This window comes from Elgaria multicarinata, chromosome 3 (assembly GCF_023053635.1).
Source record: "Elgaria multicarinata webbii isolate HBS135686 ecotype San Diego chromosome 3, rElgMul1.1.pri, whole genome shotgun sequence".
In the NCBI taxonomy this organism is placed as follows: Eukaryota; Metazoa; Chordata; class Lepidosauria; order Squamata; family Anguidae; genus Elgaria; species Elgaria multicarinata.
In genome coordinates this window covers 91,113,529-91,127,825 of record NC_086173.1, presented here as the reverse complement: position 1 = coordinate 91,127,825, position 14,297 = coordinate 91,113,529, and positions in this window count along the sequence as shown.

Genomic DNA, 14,297 nt, shown 5'->3' with positions numbered 1-14,297 from the left:
ATAAATATACAAACTGTCATAGTAGCAACCATGCAGAGTACAGCAGCCACACTCTTAAAGGCAAGTGTAAGAGGATTTTAATTTTGATGAAATGATGGATATGTTGATACTAGGGATGCTGGGGCAATCTGCTGTGGACCTGAATGAAGCCAGATTCCTGGTAATCTGACCTGCAGTCTGCAGTAGATTGGATCATCCTACCTCCCCAACCTCTGATTTTTTTATTTTTTATTTTTGTGGATTTTTTTTTTTAAAAAAACAGGACAAGCTAAGCCAATTGTGGCCTCAATTGGTGTATCCTGGGCAAATTACAGTCACTTTTTATGCCATTTGTGGCTGTAAGTGCTTAGTTATATATAATTTGCAGTAGTCATGGAAAATCTGGAGGACAGCAGGGGCTCCAGGTAAATCCACTGAGCCCCAAGAAAGCTGGATTTCCCTGTGATGAACCTCCTCTGCCCCCAGACCAGAAATGCTCTGTGGAGAACCTGCTGCAATCAGCAAGGGAGCCTCCAAATTCATTCTTGGTTCTAAAACATTAAGAAATTGTGCGAGGGATATGAACCATTTGCGTTCCTTTCCACTACAAGCCTGGTGTTCACATTTTTGGGTGGGAAGGATTCCTTTTCCATACAAATTGTTGGCCCAGGCAATCTTGCTTTCTGAGTGACCTAGAATGTCAATAAGCTATGCAATTAGAAAAATGGAACTTTCACAAGAAGCCATTAAACTCTGTCCAGCTTTGCTGATGTTGCAAAAATTGTTCAAAGCCTTGCCTTCGCTTTTAGCTAGTCTTTGAACTGAGAAAACTTTGAAATGAAATGAAAACCATGTTACAGCCAGTGTTGGACTAAAAAAAAATCCATGTGTACATTAATCAATAATTGCAATGAACACACTCGCATTTCCTTAGTGGACATCTGCAAGAGACCCAGTTGCGTATTTTCACAGCCTGGATGGAAGCCAAATGTATTGCTTTCCAGGGTAAGATTCAATGTTAATCTTCTAGTTAGCAAGAGTGTCCAATTCTACTTAAAATAGAAGAACCCTGGAGAAATTTAAGCTGAATCTTGGAGCCAATGCGGAGCAAGATTTGGAAACCGTTACTTTGAATAGCAGATGCAGACATTAAGAAATGATTCTTGTGACTAGGCAACTTCAGAATACAGGTGTGTATGGGTGGGAATTACCTCCTCCCCAATGTAAAAAAAATCTGCTACATAGAAAACACATCATTCCAGAGGTGTCTAGCCTAGGATGCTTTCTGACATGCTAGCTGTTGACATGGGATAGCACTCAAAGACTTGGAGGGGGCATACAATGTCTTGTTGATTTTCCTGAACATTTGGATCAGCACTACTTGATCCTATTCACATTGACTTATTAAGAGTGCATAGGATATCATCCTACTTCTTCTTTTCTTTCCTTTTTACACATAGGGATCTCTGGCTGAGAGAGAATGATTTTGCCATGGATATTCAAAAACATAAATTGATCATAATCCCACAAGTCTTTGCAACTCTGGTTTCATGCATCATTTAATTCAGTTTAAAACGAACCTTGTAAAATCCTTGCTGCCTAAACAGCTTGCTTAATAATCTTTGTCTCATAACTAAATTAATAGATGGTTGCCTACAATTTCACAGAGAGATATTAAGAGAAAATATGAGTTCTATTCACTGTGAAGCTTGAGTTAATAGAGCTGACCTTCCCTCTCTGCCTTCTCCACCTTCAGCTAGCTGCTGCTTCTTACCTCAACTTTTGCTAATCAGTCTTTGTAAGCATTATTAGATCTTGGTTCACCTGTCCATGCACCTGTTTCATACCTGTCTCTGAAAGAGTAACAGAAGACTTTGAGGCCGGACCAAGAAGCAGCTGCTCATTTGCTTGCTCCATCATGCTCTGTGCTGTGCCTCCCTTCCCACTTCTTATTTATTTATTTGTATTATTACATTTATATTCTGCCTTTTTTCCTCCAAGAAACCCAAGGTGGTGCACATAATCCTCTTCCTCTCTATTTATCCTCACAACAACAACCCTGTGAGGTAGGTTGGGCTGAGAGTCTGTGACTGGCCCAAAGTCACCCAGTGAGCTTCAATGGCTGAGTGGCAACTAGAACCCAAATCTCCCGACTCCCAGTCCAACATTCTAACCACTACACCACACTTCTCCCTTCCCACTCATCACCCCCCACTCCGCTCTGCTCAATGGCCCTGCCAGCCAGCTGGCTCACTGCTCTTTGTGTACAGACATGCACCTGTGTCCCCAGTGTGCTGCTCATATGATGTTCCACCTTCAGGAACCACACAGTGCCTGAATGAGTCAAGTAAAGTATCATGACGCGCAAAGAACAGCAAGCCAGCTGGTGGGCAAGAAGAGTAGGTGGGCAGGCAGATTGGGAGGGGAAGAGGGAGGTGGTGGCAGCAGGTCCCCATATCAGGCAGAGACCCACCTTGGGCCAGGCCTGCATAGTGTAAACATTTTGGGCACCCCAAAGTTGAGGATCAAAGAAAGAAACTTAAATGGGTCCTTGAGTTGAGTGTTTTTAATAGCAACTTACCAAAATCCACAAGTTTCTTCATAAATGAGAAAGAAAGCACTTGAGGTGTGTGTGTTTTTAAAAAAGAAATTAAATGTGGGAGAATCCAAAGCTGACCACCCAAGGAAGGTGGCAGTGATGGTGGGGTTGCAATGGCACATCTGCTGAGTGGGCAGTCACCTCTGCTGACATCATCAGACTGTGCCGTCTCCTGGCGCTGAAAGGCAAGAGAAGGAAAGCCCCACCCATTCAATTGCCAGTTGCCGCATCACGGCTGCCGATGACTTCACCTAGTAAACTGCTAATTGTGTGCTGGGGGAATTGCGCACTTTCTGGAGGCCCCAGAAAGTGCACTTCGTCGAGCACTTGGCCAGGCTGGCTCTATCCCCTAGCTGAGGTTGTGCACTCCTGCTCTGTGGTCTCAGAAACTGTCAAAAATTTATCAAATGATAATCCTGTGATCAGAGAGTGCTATTGCATTTCTTAATATGCACTTTTAGCCTGCTTCATGAAAATACAAATCTATCTGCTATTCAATCTTTTCCTCCCTGGTCACTTTGGCCATGAGTAAGAACCATATCGACACTGGCCTAAGCTCTGATTTTTGCTATGGCAAAGTCCACTCTCAAAGAGACAAGCGACTCTTCAGTTTGTAAAGAGGTTTGCCACTTCAGGAGTGGAGGCTACTGCAGAGTAAAAAGCCAAGGAAAGCTCCAGTTTGCATGAATTATTTCTTCATCAACGCCTTCCTTGCATCACGGTCCTAGCTTGCTATTTACAATAAAAATAAAAATGCAGCATTTCTTTCATTTATCCCATTGAGAGATCTAAATCCCTGCTACTTTCTGTTGGAGAGGTGACTGTGTGGGAAGGCTTTCTTCAGGGCTTGGTTAAATATGACTGAAAAGAGAACACCCCCAAATTTCTGTTTCCAGAACTCGAATCTTGCATTTGTTATCTCTCTCCCTCCCCCTCGAATGTGATTCAACCTTTGAAAGTTCTTTACAGAATAGAAATAGCACTGAGCTGTCAAGAGAGAAGGAAAAGAAGAAGAAATAAGAGTAAAATTCAGCACGTAAGAATTTTGCGGAGAGGATTTAATATTGGATTAATATTGGTGTGACAATAAAAGCCAAACTTAAAAGAAGGTAAGAAAGAAACAGGGGTTAGAGTGTTGGAGTGGGACTCGGGAGAACCAGGTTCTGGTCCTCAATGGGCCACAGGAATCACTGGGTGACTCTCAGCCAGTCACTGACTTTCAGCCCAACCTACCAGTTAGGGTTGTTGTGAAGATAAAATGGATAGGAGGAGGATCACGTAACCTAACTTGGTTCCTTGCAGGAGGAAAAAGACGGAATATCAACGTAGTGTAAGAATACATCACCTTGTGCCAGGGCTCACCTGGCACAGCCCTGCAATCTGTTTTCAGTTCCAGAGCTACATACCAGACTAAGGGACAAACAAGATGCTATGCAGATCACACAATTAGCAGTCGCGTAAATGGCTCTTTAAAAGTAAATAGTAGGTATGAGGGAGGTATGAGGGGAGTGGGAACTATCAGGCTCAGAACCCTGATATGAAGGCTAAGGGGAGTTTAAGACTTTGTATCCAATCCAGATGGTACCCTCCTAAACCTGCTATTTGCACAGGGGCTGGGGGTCTCTTATTCACGGCAATGGAAGCTTTGCGTACCAGGCAAACCTCCTTAGGAGGACAATCCTCATACAGGTGCCACAACTGAGAAGGCCCTCTCTTTTTCTCTCTAATCACAGCCAACCTCAGGATGGGTGAACCAGTGATGTTCAAGATCACTGGAATTCTCCAAACATTGTCTGCTGCCCGCAGGGGTTTTATTGACAATTCAAGGGTCTCCAAAACAAGATGCTCTTATCCCACTATGTCCCATTATTCTGAAAATGACAGATAGTGTAGAGATTTCCCTAAGTTTTGGAAGGATAGGTGCAACATTCCATACAGAAGGGGAGTCCTCAAATGGTTGGAAAGTGAGAAGTGATTGTCTTCCCATTCCCTCCCCCCTTCCCCTGGGTTTTGGGGGCAATTTTTTTAATAAAGATGTATCATAGAGCTGTCCCCAGACAAGAACCTTGTTATTTTTAGAAGGTTAGGTGCAAGGGCTAGGTTGTTATGCTAAATGAAAATCAGTTTAAATCTGTTTTCATAGGGAAGATAGGTGGCATTGGAAGAATAGCAATGCCATGGTCCCATCCTTGACCTCCCCCAAAGCATAGTGATTGGAGCCCCTGGTAAAACATACCATAGGATTAGAAGGTGGACCTGTCAGTCACTTAGCCACATTCACTCTCTTCCCTTTCTCATAATCAGCATTCAAAGAATTGAACCCTAACTGCACTATTTGGAGAGGAGGCAGAAAGTCCATGAATCAGTAATGAAGCCTCATGTGGCTTCAGCTCTGGTCACTTCAGAGGGAAGCCCACTTCACATTGGCAAGCCCCAGAAACAGCCTGAAGTGGCTCAGTTTGACTCAGGGTTGGAAAGTGATCAGAAACAGAATGCACTGCCAGCCATACATACTGAGTGCAAACTGTACCATCTACTATGAAATAATTTCCAGAAGAAATTACTGGCTGTGTGATAAATGACACTACGAACTTAAAGCACAGTAGCCTCTGTTCAACATGCTTTCTTGGTGGCACATTGCCAGCCTTAGCCTAAAGTAACTAATGTAAAAAGCCATATAAGGATTTACATTTCAATGTGGCAACAGTTCACAGAACTCTTATAGTGACTCCAGTCCCTAACATAAATGTTAAATACCCCCAGTAACTGATTTACTTGAACAGCATTAACGCACATTTTACAAAATCCTTATGCATTTTCAAAGTTGTTAGAGCCACTTATTTTTGTAACCACTGAAATGCTAAACTTTTGTTAGTGCATACCAGTGTCTGGACTTGGAATGTCTGTTCGAAGGTTGCAACATGCTGTGAAACCACTGTGCCAGTTTGGGTTATTCCAAATTCTTCTTTGCAGAGCTTTGGGCAATCAAGGCTTTGGGCAATCAAGGATGACAGCCATAAAGTGGGAGTAACAACTGATCCAATGTGTCCTTGAATCTAGCAGCCATCTTGTTGGCCTTTGTGTGAATTTAGTGGCACAGTTTTACTCAGCAGTAGTTAGTCCCCGGGGTATATTGGGTCAGACATTGTTTCCTCAATGACCCTATTCAGATGGCACATTAACCCTTGGCGATTAATCATTTTGAGCTAAATATTACAACTTAGCATATTGTTTGAATCATGACTTCGCATGTCATGTGAACTATTCCTAACCATGGTAGCTACATAACAACGGTTTAAACATACTCACTAAACGTTTGCTGCAAAAGAGTTAATGGCCTAAACATAGCTTAGTGTGTTGTCTGAAGAGGCCCACAGTGATGTGCAAATATCTGAGCTGGTGCACAATTTCTAAATCATGAGTTAGGTTTTTTTTTTCTATAGCTATAGGGTGGCCATATTTTGGAAACCAAAAAGCAGGACAATATGTCCAGCCCCCAAAGGGGTGTGCCCACCAACATGTCTAGCCCCCAAAGGGGCATGCCCACCCAAACATGGCCTTGGTCACATGTCTGATTTCACAGAACACAATTAAGACAAACCTGTTCTACATAACATCTTAATGTTAAAATCACTGGAAGAAAGAACAAGCAAGACATTCAATGTATCTGAAATTAACTTCACTCATTCCTACTTTTGTAGCTTTTGCTGTGTTTTGAAGCTTTTGCTATACTCTGTGTGATACAGGGCCTTACTAGACCTACCTTATAATTCGTCTGGGAGTCGGGTCGACGGCGCGCTAGAGATAGCGCGCGCCGTCGCCGTCTTCCAGACATAAGATGCGAAGGGGCAAGTGGAAGCCCCATCACGTCCACCATTTTTTGTTCATTTGTTTGTTTAAAGGGCCATGTGCGCCGGAGAGCCACTGGACAAGGTAAGTGGATTTTTTTTAAAAAAAATATTCTTCCCTCGCTCCCATCCCGTCCTCGGCTCACCGGCTTCCCCCCCACCGTGCCATCCCTGGCTCTCCGGCTTCCCCCCACTGTGCCATCCCCGGCTCTCCGGCTTCCCCCCCCCCCGTGCCATCCTCGGCTCTCCGGCTTTCCCCCCACCCTGTGCCATCCCCGATGTCCAGCTTTCCCTCCCTCTCTCCTGGCGGGTCCGGCCTTCCCCCTGCCCCCCTCTCCCCCCCGGGATCCCCCCCCGGCCCAATGGACACAGCGCTCGTATGAGCGCTGTGCCCAGTCCGTGGCTTTTCCCGGCTACTCGCGAGTAGCCGCAAAAAGCCACGGACCCTGCTAGACGTTCCGCAGCCCCGGCCTCGCGACTTCGCTTATGCCGGCTTAAGGCAGGCTTCAGCACGGCCTGACCCTGGATTCCCCTGTGCGTCATCTGGATGCACAGGAGGGAAACCGGGCCTCACACCACGCTAAGGCCTGGTCTAGCAAGGCCCACAGTCTCCCCTACCCTCAAATATCTTTTCTGACTGCAAGTCCTTTACTGGATGATCATAGTCTCACTTTTCCTAGCATTTAACACTCTTTCCCCATCACCTTTCGTATATCCATACTCACACATTCAGCATACTGATACCGCTGAACAAATGATGCAGTTGACAGGTACAGAAAAATCTAGTATGACAAACAAGCAACCAAGTATTCAGAAAGAGTATAAAATACTATTACCCTGCAAACATTAGCCATGGAACAAAATGGACTGAAGGCTAGCACCTCTTGACTTGTTTCAACTTCAACCAGACATAACAGTCAAAAACAACAAAGAAAAACACACCTACCTCATTGACATAGCAATACCTAATAACAAAAATGTTGCAGAAAAGGAAGAGGACAAGAGAGAAAAATATACACCACTGGCTATGGACGTTAAAGAACTGTGACAACAGGGAAAAGTTACAATTATTCTGTTAGTCACTAGCATCACATCATTTATTTATTTCAGAAAACCTTCAGAAACAAGACCTATCAAAATACATCCACACCAACATCCAGAAAGCAGTCATACTGAAAACATGTTCAATAGTCAGGGAATTTCTGAATCAGTAAAAGACAGCATGACTTGGCAAACACCATGATATTTAGCTAGAAAAACCACCACGAGCAAAAAAGATAAATGATAATGATGATGATAATGGCAACCCTGTTAATTTTTTTAAAAAAGATATTTAAGAAGAATGAACGATTATCAGCATTTTTTACAAGACACATATCATGCCAATTATATCAAACAAATTGGGGAGGAATGTCTATGGGTCAAAATACATTATTTAATAGGAATATCACCTCCAAATCATACCCCACAACTCACATAAAGAAAACTACAGCCCTCCCACACACACACTGCAAACATGCAAATACATCCATTCATAGTCAAACAACTGGCATCCCATTCAGACATCATCACGTCAATACAGTCACAAACTGCCAGCACACAAACACACACACACTCAGGATCACCCACTCCAAAACACATGCACACACACACACATCTATTCACTCACAACCAGGCACCCAATGCACCTCATTCACCCATACACTCTCTCTCTCTCTCTCTCTCTCTCTCTCTCTCTCACACCCCCCCCCCCCCCACAGTCTTACCTCCTACTTGCTTCTTTGCTTGCTTCTTCCTTCATCCTCTTGCTTCTTCCTTCAATCCCCCCAGGCCAATCCAGGCCTTCTCCTTGGCCGGCACAATTGCACCAGCCAAGGAGAAGGGCAGAACAGCACTGGGGATGGGGACAATGACGATGCATTTTTAATGTTTTTTTATATTTGTAAAACTGCCCAGAGAGCTTTGGTTATTGGGTATATATATATATATATATATATATATATATATATATATATATATATCACTCAGAGCTCAGTATATGCATCATAGTGTGAGCATTTTTAACAAAGCTACTGATTGCCTTGGAGAAACTCCAATTGCTAAAAATACTGCATGTTTTATGCCTCCCATTTGGCATTGACCCACTGACCTTCTCCAACTCTCTTCAGACAGGGATTCTTGGATCCAAGCGTCTCTTCCCTGGCTTTAAAGGTTGCCATCAAATCAGCTCTCCTTACGAGCCTCCGTCCTTCCAAAGTGCTGCCGAGAGGTAAGCTTTTTTTGGCTGAGTACACTGTGGGCATGGTAATCATCTCCCTGGCTGGCATGTTTATTCACACTTTCAAGAGGTGCTATTGTAACAACTTGTTTATCAAAGTAACACCAGGCCCCAGACATGTTTATTTTTATGAGATACATGGGAGATACTAATCTACTCTGACACTTCACTAGGGATGCTGAAAAACAGCTGTAGAAATGTGGCCAGGATGCTTCTACCCATTTTACACTTGGGGGGGGGGAGGGTCATGTCAAAAACATGTGTAGCATGTATACAAAGGGAAAGTATTTCAGCTTGCTATTCATAGCTACCAGTTTTTCTCCTCAACACTTGGTGTATAGCATTTTAGTAACAGAACAAACTGAGGGAAGAATCCCTCAGTTCTAACAAGAGCAAGAAGAGAAGCCTGTAACTCAAATGCAAACTGTCCTAGATGATATCATGGAGAATCTCTACAAGTAGGTACAGTGGTTGCGACAGGATTCTATTTAACCCAGATTTTCCTTAGGGATCTTAGAATCATAGAATAGTAGAGTTGGAAGGGGCCCATAAGGCCATCGAGTCCAACCCCCTGCTGTGGTAAACTTTCGGATTTAATCTCTAACACTTATAATGCTGTTCTACTGATGTGGACAGTTCTTCTTTATATCTGATTCTATTTTATATACTTCCTTCTGGGCAGGGGTGGGTGGGGGGTGGATGTTTGGATGCCGATAGGAAACAGCGATGGTGGGCAGGAGAACAAGGGGTGCGACATGCATTTGAGTGTGTATTTGAGTGTGGCTGTCAATGGAATGCACATTTCAATGCACATTCCCTTCCTCAATTAGCACAGCTGATAAAAATTCATGTCCTGGCCTGTGTAATGTGTATCAGTGCGTGCAACTGTTTTTCTGGGAGGAAAAAAAAAAAGCAAGGAATCTCACATGTGCAGAAGTTGTTAAAAACAAGCAAGCATATATGTAAGACATCAGACATCTTTAGATATTGGGAAACATGGCAAAGGCAGAAGTGAAAACTCAATGGAATAATAAAGGAACAGGTTTCACACCACTCATTTTGGCAGTGGGATGCGGAAAGGGGGCTCTAGGCAAAGTGGGGACTGAATCGAATGGAATTAGCATTGTACTGAATGTCTGACTGGGTCTGCGAAGGCAATGGACACCCCTATGTCTGGCCCTCATGGGCCCAGTCAGACCCGCCGAGTGCTAGGATAGGCCTGCGCCCAGCTGCTCTTGAGCCTTTGAGAGTGGTCAGGCATGGGTCTGCCCAGACCCAGACCCTTTCCCCCTGCTGCGTTAATGGTGGCAGGCAGTCATTGACGCAGCAGGGGAACATATGCAATTTCCCCAAGGCTGGGGAAATTGCTTATTTTCTCCCTCCACTGTAGTCCTTAGTCTTGGAGAAATTGTGTGTTTCTCTCTCAGGCCCTATTAACAGGCCCCCATCAGCAGGAGGAGAGGGAGAAACACGTGATCTCCCCAAGGCTGGGGAAATCACATATTTTCCCCCTCCACTGTAATGGCGGCATTGGAGAAATCACATCTTTCTCCCTCTATTCCATGCCAATTGGGGCCTTAAAGGTCCTCTTACACAAGGTAGCCTTGCATGATAGGGCCTTTAAGCTCTGATTGCCATGCAGAGGGGACAACAAAGCATGCTTTCCAGGGCCACCAAAAACTGCACCATCTCCCATGCCATGTCCAGTGAATGGGATCCAAGCCCACAATGAATGCTTTTAGTTAAATGATTCAATGAGTCTACTCTGAGGATGGACATGGATTGCTTTTCTCAGCAAAGCCAGCCTTTAGGGGCACTTCTACCAATTATGATAAAAACACTTGTTTTCATGGGAGGCCTAGGAAACTGCACTTTGCTTGGCAAAGGCTCACATGGTCCTCCTCCTTGAATGGAATCCATTGTTGTGCCTGGTGGGCTCCTCAACATTTTTTCATGCTATGCTAGGCCTCATCTATTGGCCCTTGGGATGTCATGCACGTTTAAGGATGTCATCAGTCCACTTTGCTGTGCAATGTCATAGCCTCATGCATATGCATGAAAATCTAGAGTGCTTCACTGATGACCGAAATATCTTCAAGATAAACATAAGCAGAAGACCAGCTTGTTCTTGGATTAAGTTGAACTTCCTTGATTATTTGGTCATCTCTTTACTAATGGTGGTGCCATCAGTAAAGAAATCCCAATTCCAGCAATTAGTGGACAATGGAATGAAGAATGCCTGATAATTTGTGAAACACAGACGGAAAAGACTTAACAAAATCTGTACATTCATAGTAGGAGTACTTTTGGGGTGGGGGTTGCATTCATTTTAAAATAAAAACGAATGAGAAGTGAAACTAATGGGCTCCATTTGTTTCATTAGTTTTAGTGGTAGAAGCTGATGGGAATTCAAACAAATGAGTTCCAAATGAAAAGTCATTTTTTCTCATTTGTTTCTCATTTGCTTCATTTGTTACAATGGAAATTGTAACAAGGTCATGGAAAGGTTACAGAGAGAGAAAAAGAGACACAAAAGTAGTATGCCATTTTTAAGGCTTTAAAATGGGTTTGGGTACCCTTTCTGATCTTGGCAGGTCTGAATCTTGTAGGAGTGTAAATCTAATGCCATCTGAATGGAAAACACCAAAGTTATAAGCAGCAAAAGATTGGCTAGGTCTCCCATTGAAATCAATGGGAATGAAAATTAGTGAAGTAATTCAGAATCAGTAAGAAAAATGAATTGAAATAGTAGTTTGGTTTTGCTAAGTGCACATTAGGTGATTGGTTAGACAATGAATCACATATCTTTCTCTATTTTTATTGTTATTACAGGGTCTAACAGTGATAACTTGTGATCGGGTTTCTTAACACCTCTCCAGGAGTTGTGATAAACCCATCAAAAAACTGAGAATACCTTTTGTGACGTTCTGAAGAAAAATGCCATATTCAGTGGCCTTAATCCATAGAAGTGTAGAAAGTGTTTCACACTGTCTGAAGATATTAGTTGGTGTGCAACAGCTGATATTCAGTTCACTTTTCAATCATTGAAACCGCAATACCTGATGGAACGCCTCTCCCGACATGAACCTACCCGTAGACTGCACTTAATATCTAAGGTCCTCCTCCAAGTGCCTACTTCGAGGGAAGCTCAGAGGATGGCAACAAGGAAGAGGGCTTTTTTGGTGGTGGCCCCCTGACTGTGGAATGATCTTCCTGATGAGGCTCGCCTGGTGCCAACACTGTTATCTTTCAGGCGTAAGGTCAAGACTTTTCTCTTCTCCCAGGCATTTAACAGCATTTAACAACGCTAAGTTTGTTTTCTAACAGCCTCCCCAAACTGTTGTTTTTAAATAGATACTGTTGTTTTTATACTGTTGTTTTTATGTTTCTGATGGTTTTTTTAAAAAATTGTATACTTTTTTTAATGTTTACTGTTTTTAACTTTTGTAAACCGCCCAGAAAGCTTCTGCTATGGGGCGGTATATAAATGTAATAAATAAATAAATAAATGATAGAAATGTGTTTTAGAGAAATTAAGACAATAAGAATAGGGAGTGCTGTTTGAGCCTATTGTCCCTATCACAGAGGGGAAAAACACATTTCCTTACAGTCGCTTTTCTGCCCCCACTTTTGTCCCTCATTACTTTCTCTTTCTGCCCAGAGGGGAAAGAGGAAGTAAGCAAAGACCACATGGCCCATTGACTTAATCTGATTTGGTATTCTCAGGACTTTTGGTCATGGTGGGGATCCATGACAGTTAACATAAATTCTCACTGTAGGTATGGAATAGATAGTGGAGGAATAACTAGGGTGAAAAAAGCTCATTACAGAATGGGAAACTTGGAGCGGTTCAGATGGAAACTTGATGACTGGAATCACAATAGATATTTTGTTTGTAGACATGGTCTGGTGTAGTGGTTAGAAGAACATTAACTGGGGAGAGCCAGGTTCTAATTCCCACTCAGCTATGAAGCTCCAGGGATAATTTTGGGCCCATCACATTCTTCAATCACTCCTACCTACTTTATGGAGTTGTTTTGAGGATAGAAGGAGGGATAATCGATGTATGTCACCTTGAGCTTCTTAGAGAAAAGGTGAAACATAAATGTATTAAATAACCACATAAAACCATACGATCAATAGTGACCAAGTCAGAAAAGAACTGAGGATCCTTTCACTTTCCATTATTACAATAGCATAATATTAATAGTAAATAAGTAGATAATATTGGGGTTTACAGAATATTAGCATCCAGGCTAAATTGTGCCCAATACCATGATTCAGCATAAATAGCAGTGGTTGTGATATAAAGTCTGATAATGTCACCCACTTAAAAATGACAGAAGGCAGAAGTACATTAATTTTCTTAAAGTATAGTTTGGGGTAAAGAAAATTCCCTTTAAAAATAACCTCAGTTGTTACTGAGGTATAATAAATATTTTTAACTATTCCATCAAAACATTGAATGCAATTGGTATGCATAGAGATATGCACAAGGAGTCTGAAGGCCAAATCATTTTTATTTTTATTTTTTGAAAAAATTGAATGAGGCAAGTTCCTCCTTTAGGAATAAATAAATATTGAGAAGAATAGAAAAGAAAGTATTTAAATGCAAAGCTAATTGTAATGTCTGAAAGTCAAAATGATAAAAAGCAACCTAAAATTAATATTCAGCCACTTCAATGATACCTCCTTTTTCCTACCCAAACCTGAGGTAATTACAAACTGACTAATTAATTCACATTTATCATAGAGTTAGAAGTTTGAACAACATCTGTTTTAAGGAAGATTTCATGAAGATTTTCTGAAGAGATGAAAAGGTGCAGGAATGTTGACAATATCAACATAAACTTTCTTGGAAGCAAGTTCCAGAGTTCTGTTATAGCAGCCAACTCAGCCTTCTTTAATATGGTATTGTCCAGATCATGTGTTGGAGTGCAACTCCCATCATTCCCAGCCAAGAGGAGATCATGTTGGGGATTGCTGAACCAGAGTTCTGGATTCAGGTATGGGAAATACAGCTTCAGCACACTGGTAAGTCATTATCTCTCAAGCTAACAACATCAACATAATAATTAGTTATCTGCACATGATAACTGACTGGTCTGATCCAGCAAGGCATGTTCTTATGATAGATATTGTAGTCCAAAAACAATGTAGTGTAAAGCAAGTGGGGTTTCCACATATTTGTGGTCCTACAACCAACCTTGCCAAGCTACTCCTTCCACTCCATATTCTGTCAGCCAGCCACCCAAAACTCTTTCTACTTGCTCTACCCCAGCTCCAGCTGGGCAAGCCACTCATCCTAAGTAACCCTAATAGCAAGTTCCTTCTCTGAGTGTGCATCCTCATGTATCCAAAACATCACCATCTGTGTACATGAGACTGAGGGAACCCCCACCCCACCCCAAATAACAATAAAAATATTATTTCTTACCTGCCTCTCCATTTTGATCAAGGCGGGGAACAACAGCAAGTATAAAATAATGGAGACGTACAAAATATCTTTAGGGAAAACATTTGGGAAGAAGGAACCCCACACACAATAGACCATTGAGGCTTCTGTAATGTGCTTCACAAGGACCTGCCTTTA